The sequence below is a fragment of the Bidens hawaiensis genome, unplaced genomic scaffold, assembly GCF_021521415.1.
Source record: "Bidens hawaiensis isolate Kalapana, Puna unplaced genomic scaffold, B.hawaiensis_p1.1 tig00050785_1, whole genome shotgun sequence".
In the NCBI taxonomy this organism is placed as follows: Eukaryota; Viridiplantae; Streptophyta; class Magnoliopsida; order Asterales; family Asteraceae; genus Bidens; species Bidens hawaiensis.
In genome coordinates, this window is record NW_027499115.1 from 1 (window position 1) to 16,817 (window position 16,817).

General features: G+C 43.6%; 1 pseudogene; it reads left to right on the plus strand.

Moving 5' to 3' along the window:
- Positions 1 to 12,417: 12,417 nt before the first annotated feature.
- On the plus strand, positions 12,418 to 15,653 carry LOC143598752 (phytosulfokine receptor 1 pseudogene; annotated as a pseudogene).
- Positions 15,654 to 16,817: the final 1,164 nt, after the last annotated feature.

A 16,817-nucleotide genomic window follows, 5' to 3' on the forward strand; every position in this document is an offset into this window, starting at 1 on the left:
TGTCACTTGCAGAAATTCCCGAGTTTCCTGCTTGGTCTTTGGGTACGATGCGGGTAGGTCTGTAACCTCCTCGCAAGTCAGGAGCGTTGAGTCTCACTTGTGTGGACTCCATGAGGTTTTGGTAGTTTTGAACATAGTGATCAATTATGTTAAAACCACCAATTCCATCCTGGAGCTTTAAACAACGTAGTTCTCGACGTTCCCGCTATGCGGGGATGTTATTTCCGCTTCCGCAAGCATTGCCCAGAAGATCCTTCTTGGTTTCAATTCCCAGCGGAGCGCTAGATATGTGAAGGGTTTTGCCTTAACACTGTACCAGCGCTCGTCTTACGGTTACTTTACTTCCAAGGTATTCCTGGCGTCAATTCCCTGCGGGTGCTAGGTATGTGAAGGGTTTTGCCTTTACACTGTACCCGAACCCGTCTTATAGTTACTTGGTTGCCGAGGAATATTTGGCTTCAATTCCCTGCGGGTGCTAGGTATGTGAAGGGATTTGCCTTTACATTGTACCCGCATCCGTCTTACAGTTACTTGTTTGCCAAGGTTTTACTTGGCTTCAATTCCCTGCAGGTGCTAGGTATGTGAAGGGTTTTGCCTTTACACTGTACCCGCATCCGTCTTACGGTTACTTGTTTGCCAAGGTAAGGGGTATTTTCCCGCTTACTTTTTAATATTTTCAAATTTTGAATTTTGAAATTCGAAGGGTTGGTGGAAAGATAGGAACAGTCCAAACCTCTGAAACGTCGTGCGACGGTTTCTTCTGACTGTGTCAGGACGTGCAGGAAGTTATGGTGACGTGACAGTACATGGTCATTCCAGACGCTTTTTCAGGCGCGTGGCGCGATTTTTCGGGCACGTGGCCGCGAAATTGCTGGCACACGTCCTGTCAACAGCTGTTGCCAGCCTGCTCTTTGCCACGTGTCATAGTTTCATTGCACCTTCGATTTCTCTCTCCTCCGCATTAAATTCATCGCATTAATTGCGATTACTATATAAAGGGAGAGAGGGTTCTTTGTAATCCACACTTTCACCCTTCTCTTCTTCTTCTTAGCGATTTCCGGCAAATACTCCCCTTTTCAGGCAAGCATTTTCCCGAAATCGTTTTCTTCTTCCTCTGCAATATGTCTTCCCATGATGCTGAAGCTGTAGCCGACGATAGGAGTACTGCTGGCGAGTGCCAGTGTGCTCTACCTGTCGATCAGTACCAGTATGTCGTCAGGAAATTCATGCTTGAGTCTCTCGAGCCTGAGTTTCCTGAACCCCACCAGACTGTGTACGATGCCCCCAGTGGCAAGATCGGGGTATATGCTGCATTTTTTGTTTATGGAACCTTAGGTTCCCATTGACAAAGTTTATGTACCGTGTCCTGGAGAGGCACGGTGTGCACCTAACCGAGTTGCATCCGATGGCGATTGCCAGATCCGGCACTTTGAGTGGGTGTGCCGGATTCTGGGTATTGAGCCCTATGTGGACCGCCTGATGACCTTCTATACCTGGAGGTGCATCCAGGGGTGGTACACCCTGACGACCCGTATCAAGGGTTTGAAGATCTGCGTGACCGAGCGCAGTCTCCGATCGTGGAAGCGGGAGTTCTTCTACATTTCTGCCCGCGCCATCCCTATTGCCATGAAGTTTAAGAAGGGACAAGCGCTTCCGAGCCTTCACGCTTCCAGCTACCAGGAGGCGGAATGGTTCGCGAAGATATCCCGGGTCCAATCTCCGGTTTACCGGTTTGCGGAGTCCGGGATGGTGATGCTGGGGATGAGCCGGGTATGGAAGGATGCGTCCCGGTTTCCCATCCTTCTCGAATACGGTTTGAACTCTATTCCTTATGGTATGTCTTGTCTTTTTTGCTGATATGAGTTTGTCTTCTAACTGCTTCTTTTCTCAGAGGGGAACAATTTGGAGTCGCTCCTGTACCCGCGGGAAGCTGACGGTCCTGTGCGGGTGGGCACTCGTGCTCTAGACGAGAACGAGTTGCCCATCCTGGAGCAAACGGCGGATCGGTTTGTGGAGGTCTATCCGCTGGGCCACGAGATCCTGAGCCAACGGCGGCCAGGTAAGGCGATACTCTATCCTCAACCCCTCAATGTTGTACCCGCTGCTGGAATTCCTGACATCCTGTCTTCTTCTGAGGAATCCGCAGATGGTCCTCCGCTGGTGCGGAAGAGGAAGGCTGTCGGTGGGAAAGGGAAGGAGAAGGTGGCCTCCACAGCTGATCCGGTGCTCCTATCTGACACCGAGTCAGATAGTGAAGAGGTGGCGGGGAACCCCGGTGGTGAGAAGACCACTGTTCCGGAGGCTACGAATGTTACCCCCGGAGAACCATTGACGACGACGGTGACCGGCATCAAGAGACCGGCTCCATCGGGCTCGTCCCCGCCCGTCCGTACGTTCAGGCTCAAGAAAACCCGTAAGTACAAACATCCTTGTTTTTGTAGATTTATCATACTTCATAAATTTATTAACTTCTTGTGCAGGCGTGGATGTTGACGCATTCCAGGGTGGAGCGCAGAGGAGTACCTCTCCGCCAATGACGGTAGGCTCGGTCAGCCTACCTGAGGCGACGACCCAGGCGCCTGCGCCTGCTTCCGCTGGATCAGTTGCTCAGTCCCTTGAGCCGACTGTTCCAGCCGAGATGACGTCACCGCCGGTGGTAAGTGCGATTTTTACAGCATCTTTCACCGAGCCGGCGGTTACGATTGCTGCGGATTCTGCGGCAGCGACTGCGGCGGCTGCCACCATGCCCCCGCCACCGGCACCGACGGCCGGCCCATCAGATACGCATGGGAGTACTCGCCAATCTTTGCCACCTTCCCATCTGCCTGACCTTTTGGATGGGTTTCCTTTGGGTTCAGGTGATGGGTTCGGCGGCTATCGGCCTGTTATAGACCCTACAGGTGCGTAGGGTTCCTTTGGCCCTTTTTCACTTTTATTTTTTATCATCTTTTCCTAACTGCTTTTTTGTTTTTGCAGTGTCGGATTCCAATGAAGTGTATGTTCCGCGATGGAACATACGCCGAGGAACAACCCTTCGTACCCCTGTGGAGTACGTGGAATGGGCTCGCCACGCTGCTCCCCATGGTGCGTTGGGGGAAGCCGTGGCTAGCTACCAGGAGGGTAGGCTAACCAATGAGCTTCGGGTTCTCCAGGCCCGGATGCAGTCACGCGTCGAGCTGCTTTGTCGTGAAAACGACAAGTTAAAAGCAGCTCGCGCCAAAGACGTATCTCAAGCGCGGGCTCTTCGGGAGGAGAACCAAAAGTTGGCCGCAGCTGCTGCGGAGAAGGAGAAGGCCTTCAAGGCCCTCGAGGTTGAGGTTCAAGCGCGACTCGAGGCCCGCTCCAAGGCTGCCCAAGCTGTTAACGAACAGCTTCGGCTGGCTAAGGAGTCTGCGAGGAACGCAACCGAGAGGGCCACCAAGGCTGAAGCCGTTGCTGAGCCTTTACGCGTGGAGAACGAGGAGCTCAAGGCCAAATTGGAGGCTCTCCAACGTGCTCATGATGCCTTGGCGATGGAGGATGCCAAGAAGCTTCAAGAGATCCTGGACCAGAGGGGCGTGCTTGATCACACCGAGCGGAAGCTTAAGGGCGTTGAAGAGGCTGCTGCAAAGGAAGTGCTACTTGCCAACCTTAACAAAAGCGCAGCCGAACGCGCCTGCACCCAAGCTCAAGCCGCCCTCCAAGAAGCTCTGGTTGCCAAGGAATGGCTTCTTCGAGAGGCGTTGCCTCAGGTATGTTTAGCTTTACGTCTTCACGCTTTCCTTTGTTCACAGAAAAGGTGTTTGACACTTGTATTCTTTGTAGGTTGTGCATCGGGTCTTCTCAGAGACTACTTACGATGATGCCATGAGCGCAGCCCTCAACGCTTCTCACGAGGATGGGGAACGGGCCGGCTTCCTGCTTGGTCTAGGGTTCGTTGAGAAAGGCTTCCCGCCATCCAACTTCCCTTTGTACAATGTTGATACTGAAGCCATATACGACCAAGCAGTAAATCAATACGCCGCCTTCCCGCATCCAGTGGTGGAGAAGGTGAACCAAGTAGCTGCTGCTGATGATGGGCTAGCTATCCTCAAAGCTTTCCTTGAACTGCCACGCTCTACCGATGGGGCTGGTCCAAGTGGAAGTGGCCCTGAAGCCTGATCCTGAAGATCCCTTCCCACTGCTAGGATAGTTTTAGCTTGTATAGATTTATTTTCTTCTTTTCGTAGGCGGGTAGTTACCCAGCCATTCTTGTAATAATTCGTTTGTGAAATACAAATCTTTTTGCGTATAAGATTGTTATTTCCTTCTTTGGGTTTCTTGCTTTATAAACTTATGACTTGCATACTTAGTTTAAATTAGCAATTTTCCAAGTGTTTAGAATAAGTTAACCTGTTGAACGTGGTTGATAATGGGTTAAAGTTTTGCTTCCTCTTTCGTGATTGTGCGGGTAGAACCGTCACTTGCACTTAGTAGGATGGCTAAACTTTAACCTTCATCTGACCTGCGTGTAGGTTTTCCTCATCTTTTGAGGATAAGTTAACCTTTGAACGTGGTTGATAATAGGTGTGAAGTTTCGCTTCCTCTTTCGTGATTGTGCGGGTAGAACCGTCACTTGCACTTAGAAGGATGGCAAAACTTTACCCATATCTGACCTGCGTGTAGGTTTTCCTCATCCTTTGAGGATAAGTTAACCTTTGAACGTGGTTGATAATAGGTGTGAAGTTTTGCTTCCTCTTTCGTGATTGTGCGGGTAGAACCGTCACTTGCACTTAGAAGGATGGCAAAACTTTACCCATATCTGACCTGCGTGTAGGTTTTCCTCATCCTTTGAGGATAAGTTAACCTTTGAACGTGGTTGATAATAGGTGTGAAGTTTTGCTTCCTCTTTCGTGATTGTGCGGGTAGAACCGTCACTTGCACTTAGAAGGATGGCAAAACTTTACCCATATCTGACCTGCGTGTAGGTTTTCCTCATCCTTTGAGGATAAGTTAACCTTTGAACGTGGTTGATAATAGGTGTGAAGTTTTGCTTCCTCTTTCATGATTGTGCGGGTAGAACCGTCACTTGCACTTAGTAGGATGGCAAAACTTTACCCATACCTGACCTGCGTGTAGGTTTTTTCCTGTTATTGGGTTTGTGCGGGTAGAACCGCCTTCCCACGCAACGACTTCACATAATGTGAATATCGTCATATTAGTGCAGAAATGTAAAATCATCAGCTTCGATGTTCTAAAGATAATCATTTCCATTAGAAGTGGCTCTTGGCCTTCTTTACAAATTGGAATTGATTTACATGCAAACTGTGTAAATGAGCTCCCTTCCATGTTGTTGGGATGGGAGTGCCATCGAGCCGATACGCACCTGGTTCGGGATCTCGTTCTTTACGCAGCATGTAGTCTCGACATTGAAGCTGGAATTTTTATTCGTGTTTTCCCCAGCTGGGGTTCTACACGCACCCGCCTGCTCAGCCTTTATTGCGCCACGAGGTGCGCGAGCGTCCCATCTCTGACGAATGCTTCGACCATGTCTTTTACGTCTATGCATTCTTCAGTGTTGTGGCCTTTTGTCTTGTGAAAGTCACAGTATTTGCTCCGATCAGCATCGTGACGATGTCGGATTATTGGAGGCTTTGGCCACGGGAGCTCTTCAGTGGCGAATATCTCAGTGACGCTTTTGGTGAGTGGCGTCCATCTGGAGTTTCGGTGCGGCTGTACATTATCCCTTCCGCCCAATCGATGTTGCAAACCGGATGAGGTGTCAAAGTTTACCCTTGACTGCCAAATGCCTAGCTTCCGCTTTTTATTTAATCGGGCGGTGAGGACATTGTCTTCTCTCGTCTTCTGAGTGTAGAGGTTTGTGCTCTGTGGGAGATCTCTACCCAGTTGCTTCTCCGTTTCCGCATAGCGTTTTGCTGCTGTCATGATGGCATCCCATGTGGATGGCATGCCATCTTTACCCGTTAGGGTGCGGATGAGCTCTGGGTCATGCGCGCCCTGGATGAAGGCTGCGCGAACAAGATCTTCGCTGATATTGCCCAAACTTAGCTTCTTTGAGTTGAAGCGAGTGATGAAGTTTGGCAGAGATTCATCTTCTTCTCGTATGCATTTGAGGATTGTCCACTGCTCCTCGGTATACTTCCGTTGCTGGCTGAAGTGTTGGCCAAACTTCTGCTGGAAGTCTGCCCAGTCGTAGATGTGGTTGACCGGTAGACGATCAAACCAAGCTCTAGCAGCCCCGACAAGCGTCATTTGGAACATGTAGCACCACGTGGGTTCCGTCCAATTGCTGACGGTTGCCCCCGCTATGAACCTGTTCAAATGATCGTCTGGATCAGATATACCGTCATATGTGCCTATGTTAGGCATTTGTTTGGCACTCTTTGGGGCGATTGCTTCCGCAATGTCCCTTGCAAACTTGGACGTTCCTGCATTTGCAACGTTTGGTCTGAACATTTTGGAGAAGTCTCGTGGACTTCCACCTGTGCTTTTTGGTTTGAAGGCTTGTCCAAAATGCCTTTTCGGTTGGGATTCCATTTCCTTACGCTTCCCTTTTGCCCTATGGCGAGGGTTCGCGTCGGAGTCGGATTCCTCCGAGTCATCCTCCCGGTATTCGAATTCTTCGGCCTGTTGTACGGAACGCAAGCGTTCGTTCAACTCGGCCTGGAATTCCTTTTGTCGTGCCTCCGCCCATGCCTTGACTTCATCGAGAGTTTGGCGGGGGAGTCTTCGTTTCTCAACCTGGGTATCCGTGGATCCCAGTAGGCGATCATTTACTGCACTTGCCCCAGCATGAGTAACTGGGGTAGTGTTCGTTAAATTTACTTCACTTGCCCTGGCTTGGGTAACCGGGGTAGTGTTTGTAAAAACTGTGTTACCGGTATTCCCCCCAGTAGCTGGGGTTGTGGTTACCGGAATTTCTCTAACCATCTTTGTAGAAGTTTGAAAAAACTGTGAGAAAAATGAAGTTCTAGCTTTATGCACGGATGACGCCAATGAAGAAACACTAACCGGACCCCGGGCAGATTACTGGTAACCTGGGGGTTAGATAGATGTTTCCCACGAGGGGTTAGACCCTTTGAAGATGGTTCTTCTGATAACCTGCAAAACAGACACCGTAAGCTCGTCACTGAGAAGGGGGGGGGGTTCCTCCTTGTGACCACCCTCCGGCGTGAGAATCAGACTAGATTGTTCTTTAAATATAAAAATATATTAAGAGATTGCTAGAGCAGATATCAGGTATAATATGATGATATAAGATAAGATATGACTATACAAGATAAGATGAGATGGTCATACCATTTGTGGTATTTATAGCCGAAGGTAGGTTTCCAAGGAGGTATGGCCGGCTGCAACAGTGTTCCTGTTCACCAACAGTAGCCTACGCACGTGCCCTGCTGGTAGTTGGTGGGTAGGTAGCGGCTGATAGCGACCAGGCCTGCTGTATACTATTCCTTTTCCACCAACTGTCAGCTACGCACGTGGTATGACAAGAGTTGGTGAGTAGGCAGCGGCTAACAGTGACATACAGTGTAGGAGCATGCTGCTCGCCATACTGTTGTCTATAAGCTGTCGTATCTTTAGTCAGATCTTTTTCCCATACCTCGTCAGGTACAGTACAGAAGATCTTCCTGTATCGTACGGACTGGCTTATTTGGGCGGGAGTATTCCCCCTCCCGCCCTTGTGCGGGATTGTTCCCGGCTTCGCTCATTCCTTCAGGTGACACTGAACGATTGAGAGCTAAGTGCCTTGTGCGTGTAGCCTTGCTGCGCGGGTGGCCTTCCCCAATGGCTTGTATCCGAGGCTGCGGGGACAGGCGGAGTCCTTCACCATTGGGAGGCATTTCCTGCGGGACCAGCTTGCGTACTGCGCGTAAGGACGTCACGTCTCTGAGCATGGTTGGTCCTGCGGATCCAGTTGGTTTCTGCGCGGACGTCCCTGTTTGAGGTGAGTCCTGCGGGTCCAACTGGGCTCTGCTGGGACCTACCTCTTCATCAAAATATTAAAATAAATGCATTTTCATGTGAATCTATAAATCATTAAGAGAAATGAGGAACAAATTTCCAATTTATATGCAAACAAATACCACTAAGGGCGTATAGATGTGACACTTTGAGTAAGACTGCTATGTTATTTGTCAACATCTTTGGAAGTGTCGAGACATGAAGTAAAAGTGACGAATTTCATAAACCTTGTGTATTTAAAAGAGATTGATAATTGTAAACAAAATCTAATTAATATGCCACATTAGTTAACGACCACTTTCGTATTTTTAGGGCGTTACAACACACATTCATGACGTTTCGAATGTTACATCGAGAGTGTCTGTGATTTGAGTGCAAACAATATCATTCAAATAAATACACTCCCGATGGGACTTGTAATATAATCTATGATAAATCATAAATGTACTTTTTTGAACGGCAACTAACACACTCTAATCTATTCCTAAGTCACACCTTCGATTATTGACATCGTTCAATACTTAAACATGCTCCTTAGAAAGATAAACTCTTATCAAACTCTCTATGATTGCCCTTTTAAACCTCCTTTCAAAGAAATACCACAAACAACGTGTAATTACCAATGCTTTCCTCGACACATCATTTTCCACTGTTATTCGTCTTCAATGTCTCGAGAAGAGTCAATGCATCACGTAAAAAGAGAAAGATGAATTGCACAAACATAATTTAGTATAAAGTTTGTTGTCAATGTTAGACTAGCTCACTTGGTAGCGATACATCGGGGGTGGTTGTGATTCCTTATTTTTACCTCCTTATAACTTATTTATGTTATAATTTATAAGCTACATTATTGTAACTTATCAACTTATCTTCTCATATGTTAAACAATCCCAAACATTTTTCTAACTTTTCAATAAGTTAGAAGTCACAAGTTGGCTAAAATAAGCAATCTCAAACACCCTCATTCCTCTACAATTGAAAGTCCGAAATTAAAACCAGAGCAAGAAGATATTCAAATTTACTGATATAAAGTAGAGTAAAAACATAAATGCTTAGTGAATGAAATAGTAAATGAAATTTATTGTTAGTCAACACTAAATCACAAACTTTATGAAAACTTAATTAATATCATATCACAATTTAATAAACAATTACTTAAGTTCTTTCCAAAAATAACACAATCTCCATATCTCCATGGACCCTTTTAATTATCCCTGTGTTCTCACTTCCACCACCAACAAGCCTAGAGGTGTTCAAAAAAACCGGTCCCCGAACCGGTTTGCCGGTTTAAACCGGAAACCGGTTATTTTAAAAACCGGTTTTTTTAAAACCGGTTAGACCGGTTTACAAACCGCCGGTTTGTATATCGGTTATACTTTTTAGAGCCCAAACCGGTTTTGAAACCGGTTATAAAAAAACCGGTTTTTTAGTAACCGGTTAACCGGTTAAAAACCGGTTTAATGCCGTTGAGAAACGGCTATATAGCCGTTTTTTTCATTTTTTGACCGTTTTTTTTTATTTACCATTCTACCCCCACAAACATCTATATATAGTTTAGGTTGGGTATTGGTTAGAACACACTCGATTATACAACTCCAAACGCTCCAAACGCTCTAAACGTTTATTTCATACGCGATTATTTTGTTATCTCACGCTCTATTATACCACATTACCACTCCATACGCTCTTATTTCGTAGTCGATTATCATGGCCTCCCAAAGTGCTACTTCATCCGTCAACATGGGTGCCTCGAACACGGGAGAAACGGTCGTTCGGGTCATCCCCACGAAACGAAACCAAGATGTTTGGCAACATTTCGACCTATGCGAAATGTCTAACGGTAGCCAAAAAGCTCGATGCAAACATTGTTTGAAGTTTTATGGCAAAGATGCAAACTCCACTTTAAAAGCGCATGTACAAAGGCCCTTTTGCAAGGCCTTGAAGGACGAATCGGGAAGTAGTTCGCAGCCGGAGATGACGAATCAAGGAACGGTGTTTACGTACGACCTTGAAGCGGTACGTCAAAAGTTTTCAAACTTTGTGATTCAAAATACACTTCCTTTCAACCACTTCGACAACCCTCAATTCACGGAGATGATGCAAAAGTATGTTCAACCACGCTACCAACACGTAAGTCGTTCGACCCTTAGAAGAGATTGTCTTAAAGCTTGGAAAAACGCTAAATCCGAACTAATTTCATACTTTTCAAACTTACAAACTGGTGTAAACTTAACAACGGATGTGTGGTCGGTACCTAATGGTTCGCCCGACTCATACATTTATGTGACGGCTCATTGGGTTAACCCCGAGTCGTGGCAAATGATGAAACGAACCGTTGCGTTTCAATTGTTTGATTACCCGCAGACGGGTAGAAATATTTTTAAACTCTTGGATAAAGTCATTCGACAATACAAGATTGAACATAAAATCTTTTCAATTTCGTTTGATAACGCGTCCAACAATACGGCCGCGGTTGGCCATTTAAAATTAAAGTATAAACCTATTTGTGGAGCGTTTTTTCATAGCCGATGCATTGCACATATTATCAACTTGGCCGTGCAAGATGGGTTAAACGTGATCGAAACGCAAAGAAACAATTTTAAAAGAATGTTACGAGATGTTTTTAGCAACAATAAAACATTTTCAAGATACAAAAAATTTTGTGATGAAGCTAATTGTCAATGGTTGGGGCCCAATTGGGATTGTCCAACAAAATGGAACTCGACTTGTGATATGTTTGAGAAAGCCATCCAACAAAAAGAATCACTAATTGCGTTTCATCAAATAATGTCAAGTAGGGGTAAATGTGCACCGTACGATCCTAGAAACTGGTTATTGATTGAGATCGTTACGGAGGTCCTTCAAATTTTTAAATCTTGCACAACTAGTTTATCCGGGGTTTACTATCCAACAAGCCCCATTGCTTTACCAAAAATTGCTGTCATGTGCACAAAGTTGAGTGAACTTCATTGTAGGGGTGCACCTTATTTTGATATGGGTGTAAAAATGAAAGAAAAATTTAGAAAATATTTTCAACAACTACCCGCTGTTTTGACATGTGCTGCTGCGTTAAACCCTTGCATAAATGTTGGTGGTGTTGAAGCTTTAATAGAAAAAATTTGTGATGAGCTAGAGTTAAACGACGATCAAAACCCCTATTATAACCAAACTTTAAAGAATGCTTTCAACACCACATTGTCTAACATGTATGATGTTTACCTTACAAAATACGGGTCGTCTTCCCAAATTCATGACTCGTTAAGAGCTGTTGCCCAATCCCAATCCCAAACCGACCTTGAAATGGGGATGTACTACATGATTTGGGAAGACGCCGGTAAACGTCAAAAGGTAAACACCCCAAGCAGTGAACTTGGAAGGTATGGTGGTACCAACTTTGTGAAACACATGACTCCAGATGAATTTAGAAGTCTTGATTTGCTGGCTTGGTGGGGAGGTAAGGAGGATGAGTTTCCGATCCTCGCCGCCATGGCCAAAGATTTACTAACGGTCCAAGCTTCCACGGTAGCTTCGGAGTCTGCTTTTTCTGTTTCTGGCAGGGTTATATCGATTAGGAGGACTCGACTCACTCCACCAGCTGTAGAGATGTCTATTTGCTACAAGGATTACTTGGACTCTTTAGATAGGGCACAACATCAACGCTCACTCGAGGGGGAAATGGACTATGAGGCGGGCTTGTATGAAGACGAGGTCAATCAAGGACACACTCAACCAATGACCGATGAAGAAGCCGCGTACGACGATTACCTAAGGAATAGCTCGGGATCGGGTAGCGAGGAAAATAATGAGTAAGAAACAGCAAGTTGTTAATGTAATCGTGTCTAAGCATTCTTTAATGTTTGTATTTTTGAGTTACGAATATGCGATAACGATTTAATGTTTGTATTTTTAATGTAAAAGCTATAAATGAAAGTTATGTATTTTTGAGTTACGAATATGCGATAACGATTTAATGCTTGTAGTTACCGGTTTGCCTTGTAGTTACCGGTTTGTTTATACTGTGAAAAAATAATGGTTATTTAAAAAAAAAAAAAAACCGGTTAACCGGTTAGACCGGTTATTAAAAAACCGGTTAATAAAAAAACCGGTTTATTAACCTGTTCTAACCGGTTCCTAAACCGGTCCTAACCGGTTTGACCGGTTATGTTTTCATACGCAAAAACCGGTTATTAACCGGTCCGGTTATTAACCGAACCGGTTTTTTTCCTGAAAGAAAAAAACCGGTCCGGTTAATAACCGAACCGGTTTTTTTAAAAAAACCGATTTGTGCACCTCTAAACAAGCCCCCAACGGCTTCCTACCTCTCTCTCTCTCTCTCTCTCATCACACCTCTTTGACCACCTCTTTCTCTCTCTAGAAAAAAAAACCAAACATAAACTCAACAAAGGTTTATCTTTATGGACAAAACACACAACACCACCACCACCAACAACTTGTCTATGTTCTTCACTTCTTCATTATCTTCTTCATTATTCCCATTTTACCCTCACTTCAACAAATCTTGAAATTTACCTTAAAATTTCAAGAATTTCATAAAGCTCAAATCTTTTTGAGATGATTCTCAAATCCAAGATATGGGTTTTGTTCCTCTTGTTAAATCTTGTGGATTCACAAAACCCCACATGCAATTTCAATGATTTAGTAGGTTTACAAGCATTCATTCAAGAACTGGAATCACCAATTCCGGGTTGGCTGGAATTGAATTCCAGTTGCTGTAATTGGGTGGGTATTACTTGTGACCCACATTCGGGTCGGGTTATTGAATTAAACCTTCATAGTAAAAGATTGACTGGTGGGGTTTCTGAACTCATTTCTAATATTGACCAACTCAAAACCCTTAATCTTTCACATAATTTCCTCAAGGGTTTGGTTCCGGTTTCGATTTTTCGGTTTAGCCATTTGGAAATTCTTGATTTGAATAGTAATGGGTTTTCGGGTGGGTTCCCGGGTAGTATTTATTTGCCTAAACTTGAGTATTTAGACGTTTCAGAGAACGCGTTTAGTGGGTACCTTCCGGGTGGGTTATGTGTGAATTCCACGCGAGTTCGGGTGGTTAAACTTGCGGGTAATTCGTTTACCGGAAGTTTTCCACCCGAGCTACGGAATTGTGGGTTTTTGGAACATGTTTGTGTAGCTAATAATAATCTTTCTGGTCCAATTCCAGAGTTTGTTTTCCGTTTGCCGCAGTTAGTGAATTTAGATCTTCAGAATAATAAGTTCGATGGAATCGAACGGATTGGGAATTTTTTAAGCTCGGTTACTCGTTTGGATATTTCGGGAAACCGGCTTTCGGGACGTTTACCCGATTTTTTCCATAAGTTTCCCAACCTGACCCGTTTCGCGGTGAGTACGAATCGGTTCACGGGCCCGATTCCTAAATCATTGGCTAACTCACCAAGCATTTCCGTGATTAATCTGCAGAACAATTCGTTTAACGGGCCGATCAAGTTTAACTGCTCGGTGGTGACGAATCTTACTTCGATTGATATTGGTACTAATAACTTTTCAGGGTATGTTCCGGATGATCTTTCGTTATGTCATAAGTTGAGAGCTATAAACTTTGCTAGAAACAAACTTGTCGGCGAAATCCCGAAAAGTTTTAGTAATTTGAAGTCTTTGACGTACGTTTCGTTCTCGAATTGCAGCTTAAGTAACGTTAAATCCGCCCTTAGTGTCTTGCAGCACTGCCCGAACTTAACCGTGTTGATTCTCACACTTAATTTTCATAACGAACACCTTCCGGATGACGGTTTGTTTCGTTTCAAAGCACTTAAAGCTCTCGCGATCCCTTATTGCGGGCTCACGGGTGTAATCCCGTCATGGTTAAAAGGTTTAACCGAGTTACAGCTTTTGGATTTATCGTGGAATCGGTTAACGGGAACAATCCCGTCTTATTTGGGTGATTTCGGGTCATTGTTTTACTTGGATTTGTCGAATAATTCCTTAACGGGTCAAATCCCGAAGAGTCTAACTCGTTTACGGAGTCTTCAGCTCCTAAATGTCACTATAGAAGAAGACTCACCCGATTTCCCGTTTTTCACGAAACCGAACGTTAGCGCCCAAGTGTCACCGTTGCAGTACAAGCGTGTTATGAGCTTCCCGCCGTGTATTGATTTGAAATACAACCTTCTTACCGGGCCAATCTGGCCCGAATTCGGGAACTTGAAAAGATTACATGTTTTGAATCTGAGAAATAACCGGTTATCGGGTGGAATCCCGAGTGAGTTGTCGGGGATGAGGAGTATCGAGACGCTGATCCTCTCGTATAATAATCTTTCGGGCCCGATTCCTCAATCGTTGGTGAATTTAAGTTTTTTGTCGAGTTTTGAAGTCGCGTATAATCGCCTGACCGGGATTGTACCGAGTGGAGGGCAGTTTGGTACTTTTAGCAATAATAGTTTTGAAGGAAACAAAAATTTATGTGTGTTTACTTGCGGAGATAAAGATAAAGATAAAGATAAAGATAAAGATAAAGATAGTCGGGTTTATCGGTCTACAGCCGTGGCATCGAAGAAAAGTAACGGGCCAGTTGTCGGTATGGCTATCGGGATCGGGCTGGGGACGCTTTTTATACTCGCGCTCATGTTCGTGATCATACTCCGTGTGACCCATAAACAAGAAATCGGGCCCATGAATGAAGACGGCTACGGTAGCAACAAAGAAGAGCCCGAATCAAAACTCGTGTTTTTCCAAACGAAAGACGAGCTTACACTCGACGATCTTTTGAAGTCAACCAACAGTTTTGACCAAGCTAACATAATCGGGTGTGGCGGGTTCGGGCTCGTGTTCAAAGCCACGCTTCCCGACGGTCAAAAAGTCGCGATCAAACGGTTGACAGGCGACGCGGGCCAAGTGGACCGCGAGTTCCAAGCCGAGGTCGAAACATTATCTCGAGCCCAACACCCGAATCTCGTCGTTCTACAAGGGTACTGCCAACACCAGAACGACCGGTTTTTAATATACTCGTATATGGAAAACGGTAGTATCGATTACTGGCTACACGAAAAGCCCGACGGCCCGTTAAAACTGAACTGGGCCACACGGTTACGGATCGGGCAAGGTGCGATTAAAGGCCTCGCATATTTGCACCAATCGTGCGACCCGCATATCGTTCACCGCGATATAAAGTCGAGTAATATTCTCCTCGACGAAAATTTCGAGGCCCATTTAGCCGATTTCGGGCTGGCGAGACTACTACTGCCTCATGACACTCATGTAACTACTGATTTAGTTGGGACACTAGGGTACATTCCACCCGAATACGGGCAAGCGTCGGTTGCATCATATAAGGGTGACGTTTATAGTTTTGGGGTCGTTTTGTTGGAGCTTTTGACGGGTAAGAGGCCGATGGATATGTGTAAACCGAAGGGGTGTCGGGATCTGATCTCGTGGGTGATGGAAATGAGGCGGGAGGGTCGGGAAGACGAGGTTTTCGACCCGTTGGTTTTCGGTAAAGAGAATGGTGTGGAGATGTTGCAAGTTCTTGAGATTGCTTGTGTTTGTTTAAGTGAGAGTCCAAAGTTAAGACCATCAAGTCTAGAGCTGTTGGGTTGGTTGCATAGTGGAAATCTTCATAGTACTTAGGTAGTTTTTTTTTTTTTTTTTATTTAATGTTTTATGTACTTTTGTTCTTTTAAGGATGTATATATTTATATTACTTGCATATGATAATTAATAAATTCAAATTTGTTTCGTTACATCAGTTTTTTTTGGCAAATTCTATAAAAGATCAACATACCTTTTTTAATTTTTTCTTTCTGTTTAACAATATTTTTACACATAAAAAACAAACATATATTTTTTTTATTTATAACGTAAAAGCTTCTTAACGATATTTTACGCATTAAAATTTAACGTATTTTCTATTTATTATAATTGATTTTTGAATGTTCTATGTACTTTCGTTTTTTAAGGATGCATATATGTTACTTGCATATGGTAAATAATAGATTCAAATTTGTTTCGTTGGTTTATTTTTGAGCAAACAATTCTATAAAAACAAGCATACGTTTCTATTTGTTTTCCTTTTAAAGTTCTTTTAGCAATATTTATCACAGAAAAAAACTAACATGTATATTTTTTATTTATAACGTAAACGTTTCTTAATTAACAATATTTTACGCATAAAAATCAACATATTTTTTATTTATTATCATAAATGTTCTTTAAATTTGAAAAAAATCTCTTAATTATATGATAGAATGAAGTCATAATAACATATTTGACATCAAAAGTATACAAACCATTTCATATGTTTTTAGCAATAAAATTCATTTGCTTACAACTTTTTAATGATTTAAATTTATATAAACCATTTTATATGTTTTAGTAAATTTATTTTGAGTTATATCATCCACACTCATATATTTTATTATATTTTTATTAAAAGAGTAATTGTTATTATTAAACTTATTGAATCAAGAAATGAAAAAGAAAAGACGAACATTGAACGGACTTTGTCTTGAAAGTTGCCACGTGTCCAATTTAGAACATTAATTCATTTCAATTCTTTTCTCACGTAACTTAATTTTATTCAATTTTAATGTGTGGATGGACTTGTACGTGTAAAAATGTTAAGTTGGTTTTGTAAGAAAAAAAATGTATAATGGTTTTCTATTAGAAAAAAATTGTTAGGACTTTAATGATATATTGTAGGGTATTATTTTTATTATTAATTCTTGAAGCTGTTATGTTATTCCACAAAAGAGGATTTGTATAATATAGTGATTGACCGACTTTGTTGCAAAACGCCAATTTAAAAAAATAAAAAAATATATAGTCAAAGTCGAAGCATCACATATTCACATGACTTCTTACAAGTCTTTTATTACGCGTTATGCATGTTTCTTAATAGT